Source organism: Megalops cyprinoides, chromosome 22 (assembly GCF_013368585.1).
Source record: "Megalops cyprinoides isolate fMegCyp1 chromosome 22, fMegCyp1.pri, whole genome shotgun sequence".
Lineage (NCBI taxonomy): Eukaryota > Metazoa > Chordata > Actinopteri > Elopiformes > Megalopidae > Megalops > Megalops cyprinoides.
Genome location: NC_050604.1, coordinates 26846653 through 26856047, shown reverse-complemented (window position 1 = coordinate 26856047; position 9395 = coordinate 26846653). Strand labels below are relative to the sequence as shown.

Genomic DNA, 9395 nt, shown 5'->3' with positions numbered 1-9395 from the left:
TCCTTTTTTGTTTCAAACTGTTCCGTAGCGACTTATTCATCCACTGTGGATGCTTCTTTTTCAGCTTCCCTTTTCACACTTGCAGAATGAATTTACGCTGTACATCCAGAATAATCGTTTTAAATATGCACCACATTTCTTTCACAGTTTTGCCATCTAGAAGCAGTATCCAGTTTATATTTCTTGTATAATCACGCATCTTAATAAAGTCAGTCATCTAAAGTTCTAAAGTTACATTCTGCACTGTCATGAGCTTAAAGCCCAGAGCCTGCTAGTTTTGTTTAAAAGAGCTTAGCAAGACAATTATCACTTTAAAAATTATAAAACAAGGAAACAGAAAATATGACTAAAATGTACAATATACCTGAGACCTGAGAGTTTAACCAGGTAAAGGATGTAACCTACCCTCCCCTATATCCCTTGGTGGAACGAAGCCAATTTGTTCCTAAGGACTCGCGGTCATCGTCAGCTGATGACACGGCTGGGATCGAACCCATGCCAGTGTGAGAAATAGGCATACTGTGGCAAGGTCTGAAGATGTTAAAAAGCAGCATTAGTTGCAATATTAATATCAGACTGAAAGCCCAAAATCAGCGAAGAAATCAGACACTCAAATCTGCATCTAGAGGAAGACTTAAGCCACATATGAAAGGGTTAAAAGCTAAACCTGATGCTAAGAACTTATTTTATGCTATGCAGTGCGCGTTACATTACATGGTTCGTTATGTTTTCATTTGCATAATTAAGCTTCTCATAGTTTTCACGTCCGCATTTGCTATACTTTGTAACAGTAAATCACTGTCTCCGCAAACCTAACGTTAGCTAGAATTTTTCCAGTCTAGTGTGCTAATCACACCAGTTTGACTGTACATGCGAAAGGGTTAAATCCAATGACCCCAAGCTTTTAGATGCTTTGTCTCTCTGGGCCTTGTCTCCAAAAACTCACCTCCATCTTATCTTGGTTAAGGTGGTGAACATTTTGTAACATTCAAAGTTTAAGTCACACAGCTAGGGCATTGAATGAGGTTATATCCTCAGGTGAAACAGGGATGTATAAGCACCATACAGAGACATACAAGAAAGAGGAAACATGCAAAGACGTATGTCCACTCCCATGTGCTGTGGATATAACAGGAATAATCGTACTTTGGATAAATTCAGTGCTTATGAATAGTGTTGTCTCTCAGAGTCGCTGTCCCATGTCTTAGTCTGGTCCCATTGATAGAGATCTTTCTGTTGGGTTATGGGTGGGTGGGGATCACACTTCTGTGAGAGGAAGAAGAAAATTAATAAATACAGAGTGAAGTCTGACTGGCAGTGATAGAGAGACAGAAGCTGAACTTCCACTGACCTGCCTCTGCCTCTTCCCCGTCCGATCCACTGGCAGCTTAAAACAAAACAAAACTCGTCAATACATTATGACAAGTAGTAACTCAGCCTTAAACAGTTGTTGCACACAATGAACAACTTTAAAATTTATTACCATCAGAGTTTGCTTGCTGTCCAATGACAGTAGTTTAACAAATATCTTCCCCTACTGGTTAATAATTATGTATGTGCATGTGTATAAAAATGCATAAAATATGCATATTGATTATTTCACTCATTCAGAACAAAGTATCATCAATACCTTCCATTTGAATCTCTTTGTGGTAAATGATGAATTTTAGAACAGTAAGTGTATATTAAACAAGTAAAACAATGCTGGAAAGAATACTGCAAGCTCATAATCAATAACATGTGTTGCCTGTGAGGGAGCATTCGCCCTCGTGAGTCAGCATCCTGTCCAGCTTGCAGAGCAGACGTGCCAGACTCTGACCAGCTAGTAACGGAGTGCCCATGTGACCAATGTGACGGGCGGATATAACACCATACAGGAATGTGGTGAACCTTTCAGGAGACGGATCAATGATCTAGAGGTGTGAAAACCATATGATGACGACAACGGCGATAATCAGTAAAACAGGGGAAAGCAAACTACTAGGAATAACGGGCCAAATTTGCATGAAAAATCAGGGAACCCTACATGCAAAGTAACATACAGTTTAAAGCTGTCGTTACTTTTTAATAAAACTGGAATGCCCAATGCTTTTTCCCCCTTTTTCTCCCAATTTGGAATATCCAATCATGTCCTTGAATGGTGTCCCTATTGCTGCAGCCCCTACTGTCAGTGCGGGAGGGTGCAGACAAACACACGCTCTCCTCTGAACACGTGATGTCAGCCTCCGCTCCTTTACCCACTGCAGCTCCCAGGCTAAGCTGCTGCAGACCTGAGTCAGAGGAGGAAATTTCATATGCAGGGAGAACTGCAGACCCCAAACTGACCAGCAGGAGTGGCTGATGTGCCATACAGCAGATCACCTGGCTAACCTACCCTCCCCTATATCCCTCGGTGGAAAAAAATCAGTTTGTTCCACTGGTCAGACTCACAGTCATCGTTGGCTGATAACATGGCTGGGAATGAAGCCGGCCATAGTGCTTAACCTTGCACTTACCACAGCAAATGCTTTTAATGGCTGAGCGTCATGGCTTTAACATTCAAGTTTTTTATTCGCTTCTCAGTGAGCAAAGGGGAAATAGTAAGATCTCTAGAAGTTGCCCTTAACTGATCCTGGATCAGCAGTTTTTATTCTCACCTCATAATGGCTGATGAATAAATGAATAAATACAGAGTGAAGTCTGACTGGCAGTGATAGAGAGACAGAAGGGTGAACTTCCACTCACCTGCCTCTCCTTCCCCTCCTGGCTTCAAAGGCTGTCTCTCTGTAGACACTTCGCTGTCTGATCTACTGGCATCTTAAAACAAAACAAATATGGTCAAAACATTAAGACAAGAAGTACCTCAGCCATAAATAGTTGTTGCGTGCAATGGAAGACTTGTGGCGACACGCACACGCACGCATACACACGCATACACACGCATACACACACACACACACGCATACACACACACACACACACCCACACACACCACACACACACACTCACAGAACTTCCACTGACCTGCTCCCCTTACTTCCATCTCTACAGACTCTGCCCTGTCACATCCTCTGGCAGCTGAAAATAAAACAAAAATGGTCAGTACATTATGACAAGTACTGTCTTATGACATTATGAGTAGTACTGTATTACAGTACAAGTAGTAGTTACAAGTCTCGACCCTATACAGTTAGAAGACGATACAATACATGATAGAAGTTATATGCTTCTCTGCATGGCATTATATTTAAAGGCTCTCCATTATTAGGCAGCTTATGAAAAAAACAACAATGGTCAAAACATTACAATACAAGTAGTAGCTCGTTCCTATGTTTAATACAGATACTTTCTCATTTACTTATTTAAGTATTATGGAATTGTATCGTATCATAACTAGTTCTGGAATGATTGTAGCATCGGTAACTCAGTCGACAAGCAGATCGAAAACTGTTACCCTCTCCCTGTACCTGTTGATGTAACTGTAAATGCTGAATCAGGAACTATTTATGGCTGCTGTGACTGCTGAATTTGATTTTGAATTCTAACTATTTAAGTTGGAGGATGGAATTGTAATTGATTTTTTTATTGAATCAGTAAATATTTGTACCTGCTGATGGGATTGCAATTGTGTGGAGCATGTCTTATTATGCTGTCAGTTTGAGTGTTCAATGCCACTGCTCATTGTAACGCTTATAAGTCTTCCTTGTAACCTGAGTAATTCAAGACTATGATTCCCCAATAACTGGGAATGAATACTTTGTCTAATTTCTTTTTGTGTATTTTTAGTGTACTGACTAAGTTAATGATATTCTCAGGGGAGGGAAGTGATTGTGGAGCTGTTAGCTTTTAATGTGAAATAATTCACTTTCACAGATGTCCTTGAGCTGAAGGGAGGGACTTCTTCCAGCACATACAGAACACACACACCATCCATTGTCTTCACTTTGAGACTCCTCCCCTTCATCTGAGACCCAATGAGCTGTAGCGATTGGGACTCCTCCCCCTCTGTGTCAGACCCAATGAGCTGTATCGGGATGTGGAGAGGTGGAGTCCTACATTCCTCACAGATTGACCTGTCATCAGTGTCAATAACTGCATTTATTACTACTCAATATACAATTTTTATCTGTCCTAAGATAAAACTATATTGAGTGAAAGGGGTTTTTTTATATTTTTTGAGTTACATGTTGATATTAATGAGTTACATGTTGATATTCGTTACTGTTAATATTAAGTTTAGCTTTTTTAAGTTTCCACTCTCACCTGAGCATCTAAAACACCCCCCCCCCCCATCTCCTACTAAACTATTAAAAAATAAATAAAATGAAAAATCAAAAAAATGAAATGGTTTGGTTGTAATGGTTTAACGCACTCATTAGCTTTACCTGCTAGTTTGTACCTTGCCTGGCCAACCTTTGGCACTTTGTCATGCAGTGCTTCTAATATGGTTTTTCACTTGTGTTGTACTGTCACTTGCTTTGGATAAAAGCATCTGCCGAATGAATGTAAATGTAAGTTCAGTATGCAAATGCGTAAGATTTTCCCATTGATTTCTCCAGGACTACAGATGCTGAGAATTTGCATCACAATGCAGCAGAATTCTAGAATCTCTGCCTCTCAGCATTAATATAGGTTGACTGGGGTACAGTAGTTGAATATCAGGCCACTTAATGGCACAGATATCAGAATAAGTTCCACCTCAGTGACCCAGCTCAGACACACCTCCTTCCTGCTGCTTAGAAATGGAGGAATTCAGTGTGTGACACTGAGTTCAAAGCAGTTTGATACTTACTCTGCCAAAGACAGACAGCAAGTACAGCCAGGACAACAGTCTGCTTCTTTCTTACTTAAACTGGGATTTTAGTCATACAATAACATATTTGCATATGTCATAAATGCAGATTGTTGTAAAGTGTACCTGATGCTGAGGCTGTAACTATTGTACCCGCATCTGTGAGTGTAAATGTCAGGCTTGTCGTCCTGTGCAGAGTTTTCATGAGCATGATGGTGCTAATGATCTGTGCATTCTCCCTGCTGTTAAACCTGGTACTATTTATTCTTCTGCTTTTATCTGTCTGCATTCAATGTGATCTGAGTTTCCTGACATCACCTTTCTCTGTGTGTTTCACTTAGCCTGTAGTTAAACACACACACAAAGAGTGAAAAAACACTTACCCTCATGGTTAGGATGCTTTTCTGTAAGCAGAAAGACAGCAGTGTTAGCTCTTTATGCAGCGGATACAGCTAACAGATCTGAGTAAACACAGCACTGCTCTTAATCACAGTTTTACTTTTGAAGTGATTCCAGAGTGAACAATCAATAAATCCAAAGCCTTAATCTCAGCAAATAACATGAGAAAATTAAGTCCCCTTAACAAATGTCTTTTCAAGTCAATAGATTCACCTTTACATGTGTTAAATTACCCCAGAGGCTGATAGCAGGATTAACTAGTAGTATTAGTAATCAGATCAACAGGAAGATGGACAATATTACCCGTCTCACTATTATGCTGTTATATAACTTTTAATGAATGTCTTCCCCAAAGGCATCTTTCCCACTGTAACCCCTTTTCCAAACCATCTTTTTCACAAGCTGTAATAAAAAGCAGTGCAATCACACCAGGTAAGGGGAGCGAAAAACTTCTTGAACTTCTTGAAAATTCGGAATATTTTATTGTTTATCTTTCTAATAAATGGAATGTAATGGAAAATGTGATAAAATGTAATAAAATAAGAATTGTTTCCCAATATGTCCTTGTAGCAAAGGGCGAGAGCAGTCGCCCCGCCCGGCCTTGAACCCGGGTCTACGGGGTACCAACCATGCGACTTTGACCGCGACGCCAAAGAGCCAGGCTTGTTGGTATGGTAGTCAGAGCGCATACTCAACCGTAGTGACGGCACTCCGTCACAGTCCTCTCTTCAGATCAAATGTGCAAACCCACCAGCAGAACATTCCTATCAGATTACTGTCAGGGTGTGACACTGAGTTCAAAGCAGTCGGATACTTACTCCTATAAAGACAGTAAAAACCTACAGCCATGACTATGACAGCTACTCCGCCTATGACGCCACCAACAATGGCCCCCACGTTGCCACCTGAGAGAGAGGGAGAGAGGGAGAGAGAGAGGGAGAGGGAGGGGGGGGAGAGAGGGAGGGAGAGAGAGAGAGAGGATGAGGGAGAGAGGGAGAGAGGGAGAGGGAGAGAGAGAGAGAGAGGATGAGGTAGAGAGAGAGAGGATGAGGTAGAGAGGGAGAGAGGGGGAGAGGGGGAGAGACTCAGAATGCAGACACAGCATTAAACAATGCACTGCAGTGCTTATCCTAGCCTCTGAAAAACTTCCTTTAACAGAATATAAGGAATAAGACAGAATAAATTACCATGTTAATACACAAGCACACGTGTATTAACTGTGCTTGTGTAAAAGAAGATACATTTTAACCTGGAGTATTTCTAACATGCTCATCTCTAAAACTTTATTTGTATTTTATCCCATAGGCTGGACCATTGGAAAATTAGATTTTGTAAAAGGGATTCCACTAAAGACATGGCTGTCATTGCAGCAATAACTGATCCATTTGTAATACAAACATTGTGACACACAGGAGAATATCTAGCTATGAATATACCTATATTCCTATTGCAATTACTCTAACATACAATTACACATATTCACCTTTTTACACTCAAGCTGAAATGGTAAATCCAGCTATCATTGTAGCAGCATTGATGAAAACTGAAATCTAAACTGTCTTTAACAGCAGTGTGCAGGACCTCAGGGGAGCATGAGCAATACTGTGCAGGAATGGACTGCATTCACACACAGAAATGAAATAACTGAATTATTTCAGCAATTCTTATTGATCTTCCTCTGGACCCAACAGCTAATATGCATATCTATGATGCTACTCTCACAGTAGCATCTGCTGTTGCAGTTTGCTCTTAAAGTTCCCTTTCATTCATTTCAGTGAGAGCTGAGCTGGTGATGACCTGCATGTGACAGTATCTGGCTCAGAGACTCCAGTGTGCAGCTGTGGGCAGAGAGGGGCATTGTGGGAGTTCTTACCCGATTGACGTCCAGGGGCAGACAAGTCTACATGGGAAGGAGACACAAGTCAACAATGGTTAGCACAACTGCGGAGAGTTTTTTATAATGGCGATTGTGTATCTCCTGTCCTGTACATCACTGCCAGATTGTGTCTAATGCATTACACATGGTATTTACATACTTCCACTGCTGACACAGTACTGAGCAGATGGCTGTGTGTTTGTTGTATCTACAATTATGTCAGTAATCTGGCCCCCTTGCTGTTGTTTTGGTGTTTCTCCCCGTCTGTCAGTGTCATCCATGTGCTTTTGTTTACGGTTTTCCTTGTGTTCTAGCCCTGCCCTGCTCTCCACCCTGTCTCCGCCCACCTGATCATCTCCACCTGCCTGCCTGTACACCTGCTTCCCATCACCTAATCAGCCCAGCCCTATATCTACCCTGCTTGCCTCTGTCTTGTTGCCAGTTCGTCTTGGTAATGCCTGATTGTTTATCCCACTCTGACTTCTGCTCGACTTCTGAACCTGTCTCTGCCTGCTTGGTTTGATCCAGCCTGTTCCTGCTCTTTGATTTCTACTCTTTGTTAATTCTGTCTTGAACTGCCTTCCTAGTTTTTGGCCCTGCCTGTTCTCCCACTACGACCTTGCCCTACAATCTCAATAAACCATTTGGAACCTGAGTTCGCTTGGTCTGCATGTGAGTTTGCCTGCGCTCTGACAATTTCTCTACACTGCAAAAAGACTTGCTCTTTTGCTATCTGCACTACATGAATTACATGTTAAGGTCAGCATTAAACACATAAGATATTATGAATTCCAGGATTTGTGATTTTATGGATATTTGAGACTGTCTGAGACTGATGAACATCAGGCCAACATTATGCATCTCCAGGAGTACAGCGACACCTGCATCCTAACTGTTTAATGAAATGAAACCTGTTTAAAGGTAGGTACTTTGAGGAGTGAAGAGAAACCAGGAAACTCTGAATAATGCTATTAAATGCATGGTACCTTGAGGAAACATCAAGGTCTCGACTCTTAATTAAACTTGAATAAATTCTTAACATGTGATCTGTAAGTATGTAAGTTTCAGTGGTACTTACTGCACACAGTCAGGTGGTACACAGACTGCTGTAGCTGCCCATCCTCAATATCCTGCACTATGTACTCTCCAGAGTCATTCATCCTCAGGTCAGTGATGGAGAAGAGTCCAGTGCTGCTGTCCCACTGCAGTCTGGCTGTGAATGTCTTATCAACACGTCTAGGCTGACCACCTGTGACATGTTCAATGGTTGTATGTTTGTACATCAAACTCCCACTGTTCCTCACTGCAGCTGGGAAGGTGACACTGTTTCCCACAGCTCCACTCAGCTCCACAGGATGGCCAGAGGACTCAGACACTGATGGATATCAGGTAGAATCAATGGACAAACCACAGTCATCAATCACATAAACACACAAATCTAAAAAACATGTTTATTAAACTAATTCACAGGCATCCTTCTACAATCTGAAATGCACTGGCAATGACTTCTTTCCTACTGTTTTTTAGCACAGAGCAGTTTCACTGTCAGGATATGTTAACTATTCAATACATGGCACTACCAAATGTATTTAAAACTGGGGCATAAGTCAGAACAAAGTGTTAGTCTTGGTTAAACCCTACTTGGGGTATTTATGCCGGCTGATGGCTTAATCATTGGGCTGCCGTCTCTTCAGCACCTACATGAAGCAGTTAAAACTATGACAGCAGAACTTACTGGTCTTCCCTGCCTATCGATTGCTGCTCTGCACTAAAACCCCCATCTGCAGCTGGTCATGGTTGCAGTTTTCTCTATTGCCCTGCAAAGCACACCATTCTTTCAAAACAAACTCTGCTGCACAACAGCAGACACACTGAGACCGTGACACTTACCGTACACAGTCAGGTTGTAGACAGACCTCTGTATCTGGCTTCTATCATTATTCTGCACTCTGTACTCTCCAGAATCCTCCATCTTCAGGCCAGTGATGGAGAAAAATCCAGTGCTGCTGTCCCACTGCACTCTGCCTGTGAAATTCTGACTATAAACTGATGTGTGCTGACCGTCTGTGATATCGCCAATGATTGTATGTTTGTACATCAAACTCCCGTTGTTCTTCACTGCAGCTGGGAAGGTAACCCTGTTTCCCACAGCACCTACTAGCTGCACAGGCTGGAGAGAGGATTCAGACACTGGAAATACAGAGAAGGAAGCCATGTTAATGGAAATTCACGAGCTAACATGCATTACAATTTACATACACACAAATATATATTCATATACATACATACTAGTGTGGTAAAGAGCACTCTCTGCAGGAGTGAACTATGGCACAAGTCTTTTTTTGACGG

At 41.7% G+C, this 9395-nt stretch overlaps 1 long non-coding RNA gene across 1 annotated transcript; it reads right to left on the bottom strand.

Moving 5' to 3' along the window:
• Positions 1 to 2722: 2722 nt before the first annotated feature.
• Positions 2723 to 5196, bottom strand: LOC118769963. The gene is made up of 3 exons (XR_005004527.1): positions 5155 to 5196; positions 3004 to 3057; positions 2723 to 2796 (listed from the first exon to the last, which is right to left on the bottom strand). It is a non-coding gene; the product is annotated as an uncharacterized LOC118769963 (long non-coding RNA).
• Positions 5197 to 9395: the final 4199 nt, after the last annotated feature.